Source organism: Drosophila hydei, unplaced genomic scaffold (genome assembly GCF_003285905.1).
Source record: "Drosophila hydei strain 15085-1641.00,03,60 unplaced genomic scaffold, DhydRS2 tig00000172-arrow-pilon, whole genome shotgun sequence".
Taxonomy (NCBI): Eukaryota; Metazoa; Arthropoda; class Insecta; order Diptera; family Drosophilidae; genus Drosophila; species Drosophila hydei.
Window position 1 is genome coordinate 3079679 of NW_022045682.1, and position 10704 is coordinate 3090382.

Consider the following 10704-nt stretch of genomic DNA (forward strand, 5'->3'; position numbering starts at 1 on the left):
TGCAATACAGTTAAAATATATATATATTTTCTATACAAAATTATGTATATATATTATTGACTAATATTTTATATTGTAATATATTATTCATAGTTTTTTTTTTATTTTAATATTTAAATAACATATATAAAATTTAATTCAATTTATTTTTATTTTAATTTTTATTACTTAATTTGGTTTATTTTCATATCTTTCACATATTTTCTTTTTCATTTAAAATGCATTTTTTTTCAGTTTTTTATTGCGAAATCTTTTAGCTTTTTGCTTAATTTATCTACAATTTTGTTTTTTTTTTGTATTTGTATTGTTTAATAACAACAAACAATGGATTTACCTTCAATCACTTGTCAAATACACACACACACGCTCGCACACACACACACACGCACTTTGTGCATACACTGTAATAATTTTTGTTTTTATTTTTTATTTCGCCTCTTTTCTTCGTGTGTATTTTGTTTGCCGGCCTTGGACGTTGTTTAGTTTGGTTTTTTAAATATGAACTAAACTTAAATAATAAATTAAAAAACAGTTTAAGTTGAGGAAACTTTTGTTGTTTAGCAGAAAATATTTTGTGCACAATTTTCGAAACAATTTTCATTTGTTTTCTGCCGCATTTCCGTTTTGCTTGGTTCGTAATAAATAATTTTTAATTTTTTTTTATTTTTATAAATTTTGCTTTGTAATTTTGAAATGTAATTTAGTTTTGGTTTTTGTGTATTTATTTTTCTTCTTTTTTTTGCAGTCAGCTTCTGTTTTGCTGTTGCCGTTAGACGAGACGAGAAATGCACACAACAAACGCTGCGACTGCGAGCTGCGCACCACCGAAACCTAGCGCCGAATAGACGAGCATGGATTCAAAATTTCGTTTATGGCCTATCGCAGAGGCAGAGGCGACGACGTCGCACACACACAAGCATAAAGCAAATGCACGCACACACAAGCAGTGGCAGAGCCACCACCAACAGCAGCAGCAGCAGTAGTAGCAGCAGCAGCAGCAGCAGTAACAGCGCAGCAGCGCAACAGCTCCAAGAGCGTAAGTTAAAGGCAAGCGAACGCAACAAAGCGCAGCGAAACATACACACGCGGGCAGCATAAGCGAAAACCAGTTTTCATTTTTTTTTTGGGGCCCGGCGTCACAACTGCGAGAGTGCGCCCATTTTGCATTGAGTGTTTTGGCTTTGCGCGTTGCAAATGCAGAATTTGCATGAGTGTGCGTGCGCTCTCTCATATCATTTACTTGCTTACGCTCTCTCAGACGCTCTCAAATAAGCACACCGACACACACACATGTACAGGCACTTGCGCAGCGGCTGTGCAATGTTTTTTGCGCGTTTAATCCAATTGGATTGCACGACGTGCAATGTTCAAATTGGATTTTACTTTTGCTGAAGAACGGTAAAGAGTTTATTCGCAGTTTATTTAAGTTAAATTCAGTTTAAAGTAAAGCTTTTTAACTGTAGTTGAGTAGCTCTTAGTGCGTTCCTCGTAAGGCGGTTTATGATGTCATTGCTGCAACTTTGTTTTTTTTCTTCTGCTTTTTCCTTTTTTGTGTATGCAATGCCGCCCCTTCTCGCAGGACCTCTCTCTGCTGTGCTTGGGGGTGAGTTTCTCTGCTCTCTCGCTCTCTCCCTCTCCCTTGCTGCGTGTGTGCAGGCAAATTGCATAAGTCGCATGAGCTAATCGCGAGTCCTTTCGCAACTCCTTCGAGTGGAAAATGCTTCGAAAACTAGAAACTTGCGTTTTGGAACAGCAGGCGGGCAGTATGAAGGGTTGGGGGGTTAACTGAACTCTGATTGCATCAGCTGGCCAGGTGCAAGGATACAAAGTCCTTAAGCCCATCGCATTCAAGTTCAAAGGCAAAGGAAACAAACTTGATTTGCGGCAAACACAATAGAACTCAAATTTTGCTTTGAATAAACTAAGCTAAGAGTTGCTGACAAAAGCAAACACGAAAAAAACAAAGGCAAAATGTGATTTTATCTATTTGCATTTCCCACAAGTGTCCTGTAACAAAGGAAACTTTAATCAACTTTTAATTGTTTTATATTTCAACAATCAAGAAAGCCTCGAAATTAGCTGCGATTCTTTTATTTATTAAATGTTGTGGCCCGAAAAGCGCTCAGAGAGCAAAACGTTTTGAGCGCTAGCAAATTAAACTCGTTTCTCCTCCATCCAAAAGAAACTAGATGAAACAATTTATAGCAAGAGAGTGCGAGAGCTTTTTTTTGCGGCAACCAACTTCCCCAGTTAGGAGCGCGCATGTCGCTCTGAGAGCGTAAAGCGCGCGCAAAAAAAGAAGAAAAATCCAAATGTGAGTAGCAAAAGCAAAATGTAAAACACAACTGCAAGAATGAGAATTAGAATTGAGTTGAGAGCGGCGTCGTAGCGCAGCAATTTTACTCAATTCAAAAACAACACGTGTAGAAGCGGCAGCGCAGCCAAGCGCAGCGTATGAGAGGCCCCCGCTCGTACGCTCGCACGCTCTCTATCTCACTCTCTGGCTGTGCGTGCGTGCGTATGTGTGTGTGTGCGTGCTTGTGCTTATGTGGCTGCTGTCGCTGTCCATACGGCCAACGAGAAATCCAATAAGAAAAAGCTTTGTGCGTTTGCTGCGCACACACCAATGCAGGCCATTATATGCGTGTATGCATGCCTGTGCCTGTGCGTGTGCGTGTGCGTGTATTGCGCATTTTGGCATGGCCGCCAACATAGACTCCGACTGCGAAGCCGTTGTCGTTTGCTTTACCGTTTGCAGTGCTGCACGCACTTTACGGCTGCCCTCACACATTTTTGCTTAGCTACAGCACTTTTTGTTGCTGCTATTCTGCTGCTGCTTCTACTTCTTCTTCTTGCTGCTGTGTTGGCTATGTACAGTTTTTGGGGCGGTTTATTCATACATACATATGTATGCTCCATATTTTGGCGCCAGCCACACACACACAAACATAGAAACACACGCACACCCACTCGCTCGCACTGCCCATTAACGGAACGCACTTTTGCAGCTTGCGTTTGTGCCTGTGTGTGCGCGCGTGTCTATGTGTGTGTGTGTGTGTGCGTTTGCTTTTTTGTGAAATTTTAGCATTTATTTGTTATGTACTCGCACTTCGACTGCTGCTGCGCCGCAGTCGCTGCGCTGCGCTGCTGCGTAGGCCCGTTATATACACTATTTGGCAATTATGTAGCGTTATGTGTGCTTGTGTTTGTGTGACCCTGCCGTTGCCGCCGCCGCCGCCGCCGTCTAAGCAACTTTTTTTGGTTATGTGTGTATACTGCATTTTTTCGCTTGTCTCTTTTTTGGTCGCCCGCCCCCACCTCCTTACGCAAAGCTTTTCAATTGCACAAAAACAAATGCTTCGCTTTCAGCTTGTTCGCGTGTGTGTGTGTGTGTGTGTGTGTGTGTGTGTGTGTGTGTGTGTGTTTATATATACACACACAGGCGCACGCATTTATTTATTTTTTATGAAGCGCTTCGACGAATTTCTGTTGCGCTTTCAGATAAGATGATATCATTTGTTTTTGTAGCATTTGGCGCACATTAAATTTGTATGTTGTACATACACACATACATACACGCATACATATATATATATGTAGATATGTAGATATGTATTTCTATGTATTGTCGCTTGCACTGAGTGCGCTTTATGCTCATTTTTATTGTTTTCTCTCTCTGTCAAATATGTTTTTGTTGTTGTTTTTACTGTCAATTGGTTTGAACCAGTTAAGCCAACAGACAACAAACACACTTGACAATGAAATTGTTTCATATGTTGGGCTAGGAATTACATATGCATATAGAGATATGTATGTGTGTAGTTCTGCCCATTGTATGTAAAATTGTGTCTAGGACAGCAATTGTGCTAATTAGATGAAATAATAGCAGTTGAGAGGTTTGTAGAACCAGTCAAAGAGAGAATGAGAGAGAGAGAGAGAGAGAGAGAGAGAGAGAGAGAGATATAGGTAGAACTGACTGAGATACAGCCAGTGGGTGAGTGTGGGTGTGGGCACAGCCTTTGGGCTTAGACTATATATGCTTGAATTATGTACAGTTAAAGCTTAAGACAAAACCTATATCAAACAGCAATAATTAATTTAAGAAGATGATGGTGAAAGAAGCTGATGTGATAAGAGTGATAAGAGGCTGAAGCATAGATCATGCACTGTAAGGGCATAGCACTTGCATACCTAAGCAGATATATATACATATATATATACATATGTACATATATTCATAGAGTCAGGCAATGCTAAAAAAAATGCTTAGAGCTAAAAATTGAGAAAAAAAGTTTTCTATTTTATTTCTTAAGAGTTTTCCATAAAATATGTAAACTTTGCATGCTTTGATCAGTTGCTGACTTGCTAAGCAAAATCGATAAATCGATAAGTCTGATTTTTAACAATTTAAATAGTTTTTAGCTGTTTTTATATATATTTCGTAGTAATAAAAATAATAAATAATAAATAAATAAATGAATATGTTGTTATCATATGTAGAATAGGCTGGCAATATATAAATAGAGAAAGCTAGAAGTATAGCTATACATATTTTAATTGCTGTTTTATTTGCTATCTATCTTATACTAGACAATAAACAAATTTGTAAACAGTAATATTACATAACCGGAAGCTATACATATGTGATATAAAAATGTATTGAAAGATAGTTGTATAGATATATAAATGCCTAGTCATTCAAGACTCTTGTGTTTGATACTAAATTATATTATTTCCATTCAATTTAAAGTCCAAGAATTTCAAATTTTATAATATTCTATATAGACTCGTTACTTGCAGCCCAACTCTTGCGCTAGCTGCCCCCTCCTCACTTAATAGCTTACTTAACTCTTTCCCTCTATGAATCACCCACTCTTCTGTATCTCTCACCTCCTTCCCTCTCGCTCCCACACGTGCCTTACGCCTGCGACAGCTAAAAAACATTGTCAAATCAACAAGTTGCCTTTTGAGAGTCGCTGCCAACTCGCTTTAACCATTGTTTAGCATATCGCCCGCTTCTGCAATTCCTAGAAAAAGCAAAAAAACCGCAAGAATCAAAAAACCAAAAAAAAAAAATTGTTTTGACTGACATCAAAGCGAAAGCAAGCACAAAAAAAAAACAAGTTAAAAATAAGGACGACAATTTAAAGAAAACCGCCAAAAAGCCCGCTGTGAAGTTGAGTTTAGGCAGAGAGCGGGAGAGAGGGGATGGAGGTGGTGGTGTGAGCGAGTGGTTTGGGCTGGCTTGACATATTACAAGCTGTGACAAAGACAAAAAACAAGCTAAGAAAAACAAAGGCAAAGACTAAAAGGAAAATGCGGCCATAATTTCAAAACAATGACGCAGTCGAAATAATCCTTCTTTTGCCCTTAAACATATAACTGTAAAGCGAAATGAGGACACGGCGCAAGAAGCTTACAGCCGAGAGTCGAGCGTAAAAAAAGGGGTTCAAGGACATTTTACACATAATTTTTACTACCTTAGAAAAGGCGGCGGGCGGCAGTCGACAATGCTAATATAATAATTTTTACGCCAGGACTTCAGAGAACGTCCTTGCGCTGATTTCCTTGAGCAGAGCACAGAAGCAGCAGCAGAAGACGAACAGCAAAAAAGGCTGTTGCTTGAAGAGTTTAACGCTCTATTACGCACAATCAGGACGCGGGCGCTTAGTCAAATAAAATAAAGTAAAAAAAGTAGCGGGAATAAGCAAATGCTAGCAGGACGACGACATTGATTGCCTTTTTACCTTGGCCAGAAGCCCATAAGTCCTGCCTTGAATGTTGCCAGTCTTTGTTTACCTTTTCTTGCTTCCTTTTTCATTTCATACGCGCCAGCAAATCGATTATTGGGCTTTGGGTGAATGAACTTCGAAGAAGTTAACTGTGAATTGTCAAAGATTTTGGGCATTTGCCTAAGCCGTAGCATATATAGATGTCGTATCAATCGATTTGATTGAACAGTCGCAGTTACAGCCATGAACAAACATGATTTTATATGCATTTGATGTACTTTTTAAAGAAATATCAAACATTTGAGGTATTAACAGAAGTATCCGTAAAAATATAGCATGCTTCAATCATTTTGATTGACTAGCTGCAGTTTGATATATAAGTAAGCTTTCGTTCATCTTTATTTATTAATATTATAAAGAAATTTTCATTATTATATGTATTAGCTTTAAATATTTAGCATACTTCAATCATTTTGATTGATCAGTTGAAGCTACAGCATTAATTGAAATTATTTTATTTATTAAAAACAGTTAAACCAAAAGTTTCATTGGTTTGTATTCTTATATATCAATTTAAAGCAAATCTAAATCATGTATCAATCATATTGATTGATATCAATCAACATGTGGTATACAAGAAGGCTGCTTCACATTTCTTTTATATATTTTTATGAGTTATTTAAGATTTTATTCATTTAAATATACTTATGAAATACATCAATCAATTTTGATTGAGCACGAGTATATATATATATATATATAAATGCACGTGCTCAATCAAAATTGATTGATGTATTTCATAAGTATATTTATATATATATATATATATATATATATAAATTTATAAATAACAAACATCAATCACAATGATTGACATCAGTAAAAATGCATAAGGAACAGTTCTATCCACAGAAAAAACTGCTGTATGCATAATAAATAATAATAAAATGATTGACTGATTGATTGGCTCGTAACATTTGCAATAAAGACAATTTGTTGAATACTTTTGTCTATATTTATAGCATATGTCAATTTAGATGATTGATTGATTGAAAGAAGACTTTGTTTTACAGACTCTGACTCTAGCTTAAGTTTACATTCTCTTTCCATGCATATGCAAAACATATCAATCATGATTGATTGCATTCGAAGCACAATAGAGCCTCGATTTTATTTAGGCTTTTTTGTTGCGTCGCAGTTCAAAGGCCAATTTGTGAACTAGAGCAAAGCGCTGCTCTATTAGCGAACAACGAGGGGAAGGGGCTGGTGGCATGGAGGCGTGGCAGGGGAAGCTAGGAAAAATTGGGTCACGCACGCATGTGTTGACTGCCGGCTGTCATTCGTTGCAGTTGCTGCGCAGTAGACACAGCTACAAGATACGAGATACGAGATATCAACAACATCAACATCAGCAACAACAACAAATCGAGACGCATTTTGTGGCAGACAATGTGACGCATCGTGTTGTAAGAGTTGGGGACAGCCAGTTCAATGGGAAGGTAGAGCTAGAGCCGCCAGCGATAATCATTACGCATGCAAATTACAAGCTAACAGACATAAAGGTACAGTATAGCCTCGCTCGAGTGGACCACCAAGAATACAGCCGACAGAAGTATAAGTATAAGTATAAGTATAAGTATAAGTATAAGTATAAGTATAAGTATAAGTATAAGTATAAGTATAAGTATAAGTATAAGTATAAGTATAAGTATAAGTATAAGTATAAGTATAAGTATAAGTATAAGTATAAGTATAAGTATAAGTATAAGTATAAGTATAAGTATAAGTATACGTCTAAGTATCCGTCTCCGTCTCCGTCTCCTTCCGTCTCCGTCTCCGTCTCCGTCTCCGTCTCCGTCTCCGTCTCCGTCTCCCCGTCTCCGTCTCCGTCCTTCTCCGTCTCCGTATCCGTCTCCCGTCTCCGTCTAAGTCTCCGTCTACCGTCTCCGTCCTCGTCTCCGTCTACCGTCTCCGTCTCCGTCTCCGTCTCCGTCTCCGTCTCCGTCCCTTCTCCGTCTCCGTCTCCCGTCTCCGTCTCCGTCTCCGTATAAGTATAAGTATAAGCATACGTATAAGTATATGTCTAAGTATAATTATAAGTTTAAGCATAGGAATAAGTATAAGTATAAGTATAATTATTAGTACAAGTATAAGTATATTATATTATATTAGTTGTTTATATTTACTAATTTTTTAAAATATTTGTTATATGTTATTTAATATATATAATGTATATATACTTTACTTTATATATTTATTCTACATATTTTCATATTTTTTCAGATATATTTTTATTTAAGTATTATTTTTTAATTACTTAAAACATAATTAATAAATAATAATTTGTTTTTGCTTACATACATATATTTATGTATTTATCTATATTCTCTCTTATTGAGTTTCCACTGTACCTTTTCAGTTGACAATTGACGTGTCGCAACAGCTACTCCAAAAAAAAAAAACGCACAAAAAATTGTTGCGGTGGGTGGCGTTGCGCTGCGCTTCACATCTAATTGACGCACGTTGATCTCTTGCCACACGCTTTGCCACCCTCTCCATCTCTCTCTTCCTCACTCTCTCTCTCTATCTCTGTCTCTCCCTTAGGCCTACATGCCATGCAATTCTAGTCTAAAAAATTTGTTGTACATTTTTTTGTACACAAAAATAGGTCAATGCATATAATTTAGAGTGAGTCTCTCTCTCACTCTATCTTTCCCTCTCTCTCGCACTGTTTGTGTTGTATGTTGCAATGTTGCTGCTGCGCTTGCTGCTGCCGACGCCGCAATTTCAGTAAATTGTTGTTTTTCTTTGATCTTCGCTCTTTTTATGCCTCAGTTGGAGAGTTGCGCCTGCTCCAGCCGCCCGCCCACCGCCACTGCGCTGCCTGCTGTGGCAACACTCAGAATGCAATCCATCAATCGCAGTTGGCGTCGCTGCCGCTGCCGCTGCCTCTGCCTCTGCCGCAGTCTGTGTGCAACCACCGGGCAATTATGTAATCTATGGAACCCGCTGGGCTGGGCAGAAGAAGCAGCTGAGATGGTGGCTGTGAGAGAAGTGGAAGGAGCATCAGAGGCAGGCGCAGGAGTAGCGGGAGCGGGAGAAGGCGTTAGAGTTGGAGTGGCATTTGGAGTTGGGGTAGCGCCACAAGGCAACATCTGGCCATAAGTTTAACAGCTCAAGAATTCCTTTTGGGATTTTTAAAAAAGTTCGAATTAAGCAATACTCATAAAAATAAATAAAAATGTTTTATAGGAAGAAAAATATAGCATTGACCTTGTGCGAGGCAGAGAGGGGAGAAAAAATATAGAAATATTAATAAATGTAAGTAAGACTTCGTTTACTCAAAAATATTTTTTAAAAATTCTAAATATTGTATATAATATTAAAATATATTAGATTATATTAAAGCTTCTATAAGAAGTAAGAAATAAATCTTTATTTACAACAATTGACATTATTTTGCTCATATAACCAAATACATAAAGAGTAAATAACAAATATACATACAATTATTTTAGTAATTAATTAATTAATTAAAAAATCCTAAAAATGTTGAATATAAAAAAAAAAAAAAAAAAAAAACTGAATTTTCTACTCTAAATATGTAAAACTGCCTAAGTATAAACTTCATCTAAACAATCAATGTCCACATTATCGATAACCCATTGCACTTATCGATAAGTTGCAGAAAAACTATTTATTGCTTCATCCCACAGCTCTGAACAAAGAAATATGACATAAAGCCATTTCCCTTACTAAACACACATCATTTAATCCCCACAAGCCAAATACATATGAGACAGCAATATTCTCTCTCTCTCTCTCTCTTGCAGTGGCTCTCCTTGCTTGTTCATGCTCATAAGGAGCATAATCACATCATAACATTAAGTACTTTATTCCATTAGAAGACCTTCAAAAAGGTTAAGCATAAATTAAATTACGCAGAAACCAGCAGAAAACTAACCACCAAATATTTCCACAAATGTCCAATGTCTTCTTCTCATTCTCCTTCGGATGCTTCTTCTTCTGCATCGTCTACAGTTTTGTTATGTTTTATTTATATTTATTTTATGCAAAAAGTGAACTGGGCAAAAAAAAAGAAAAGAAAACAGAAAATGGAAAATGTTGAAAAACTTGCACAAATTTTTTATGTGCTAAGCAACCCCAAAACAAAAGTCGATGCGATGTTGCTTTAAGACTTCTTTCAATGTTTTTTCTATACCCTGTAAATGCTAGTTCTTTAAAGAGGCTAGTATGCGCTTGTGAGAGAACAAGGGGCAAAACGGCTTAAAATTCTTATCAAATTTCAATTTTCTATTCTTTTCATTTCATTTATAGAACACTTTCCTATAGGGTATTTGCAAGTTAAGCTTAGTTATGTATTCTAAATTTTTTATAGCGTTGTTATGCATAAACTGGAGCAAAAATTGTGCAGCCGGAAGCATTCAATTGAGCGTAAGCAAAGGCAACAACAACAATAAAACAGAAACTGAAACAGAAGGCAATTGTGAATATTTTAAAGAAAGTGTTACAGAAGGAGGGTTCAGCTCAGACTCCCTGTGTAATTAAAAACCATTTGTTGTTGCCACAGCGAACCTTTTGCTCAAAAAAGTTTCACAGCAAAAGCAAATCGCAGCCAATTTCCAATTCAATTCCAACTTCAATTCCCACGCGTGCCGCTGCCTCAAAACTAATTGCAAATTAATGACTTTGTTTAAGTTGCCGCAATAAGCAACAGCAACAGTAACAACAACAGCAAACAAGAAATAACAACAACTAGAACTAGGCAAACGTTTTTGCGCATCTTTTCCTAAGCGACTTTGACCAAGGCATAAGCAATAGTTCAGCCTGCAGGGCCCTTGGCTCGAGTTAATCAATCATTTTTGCCATTACATGATGTGCAAAAAGCAACAACAACAATGACAACAAATGCTGCAAAAGCAAAAAACACATGTCTATCATGTCTGCCAAT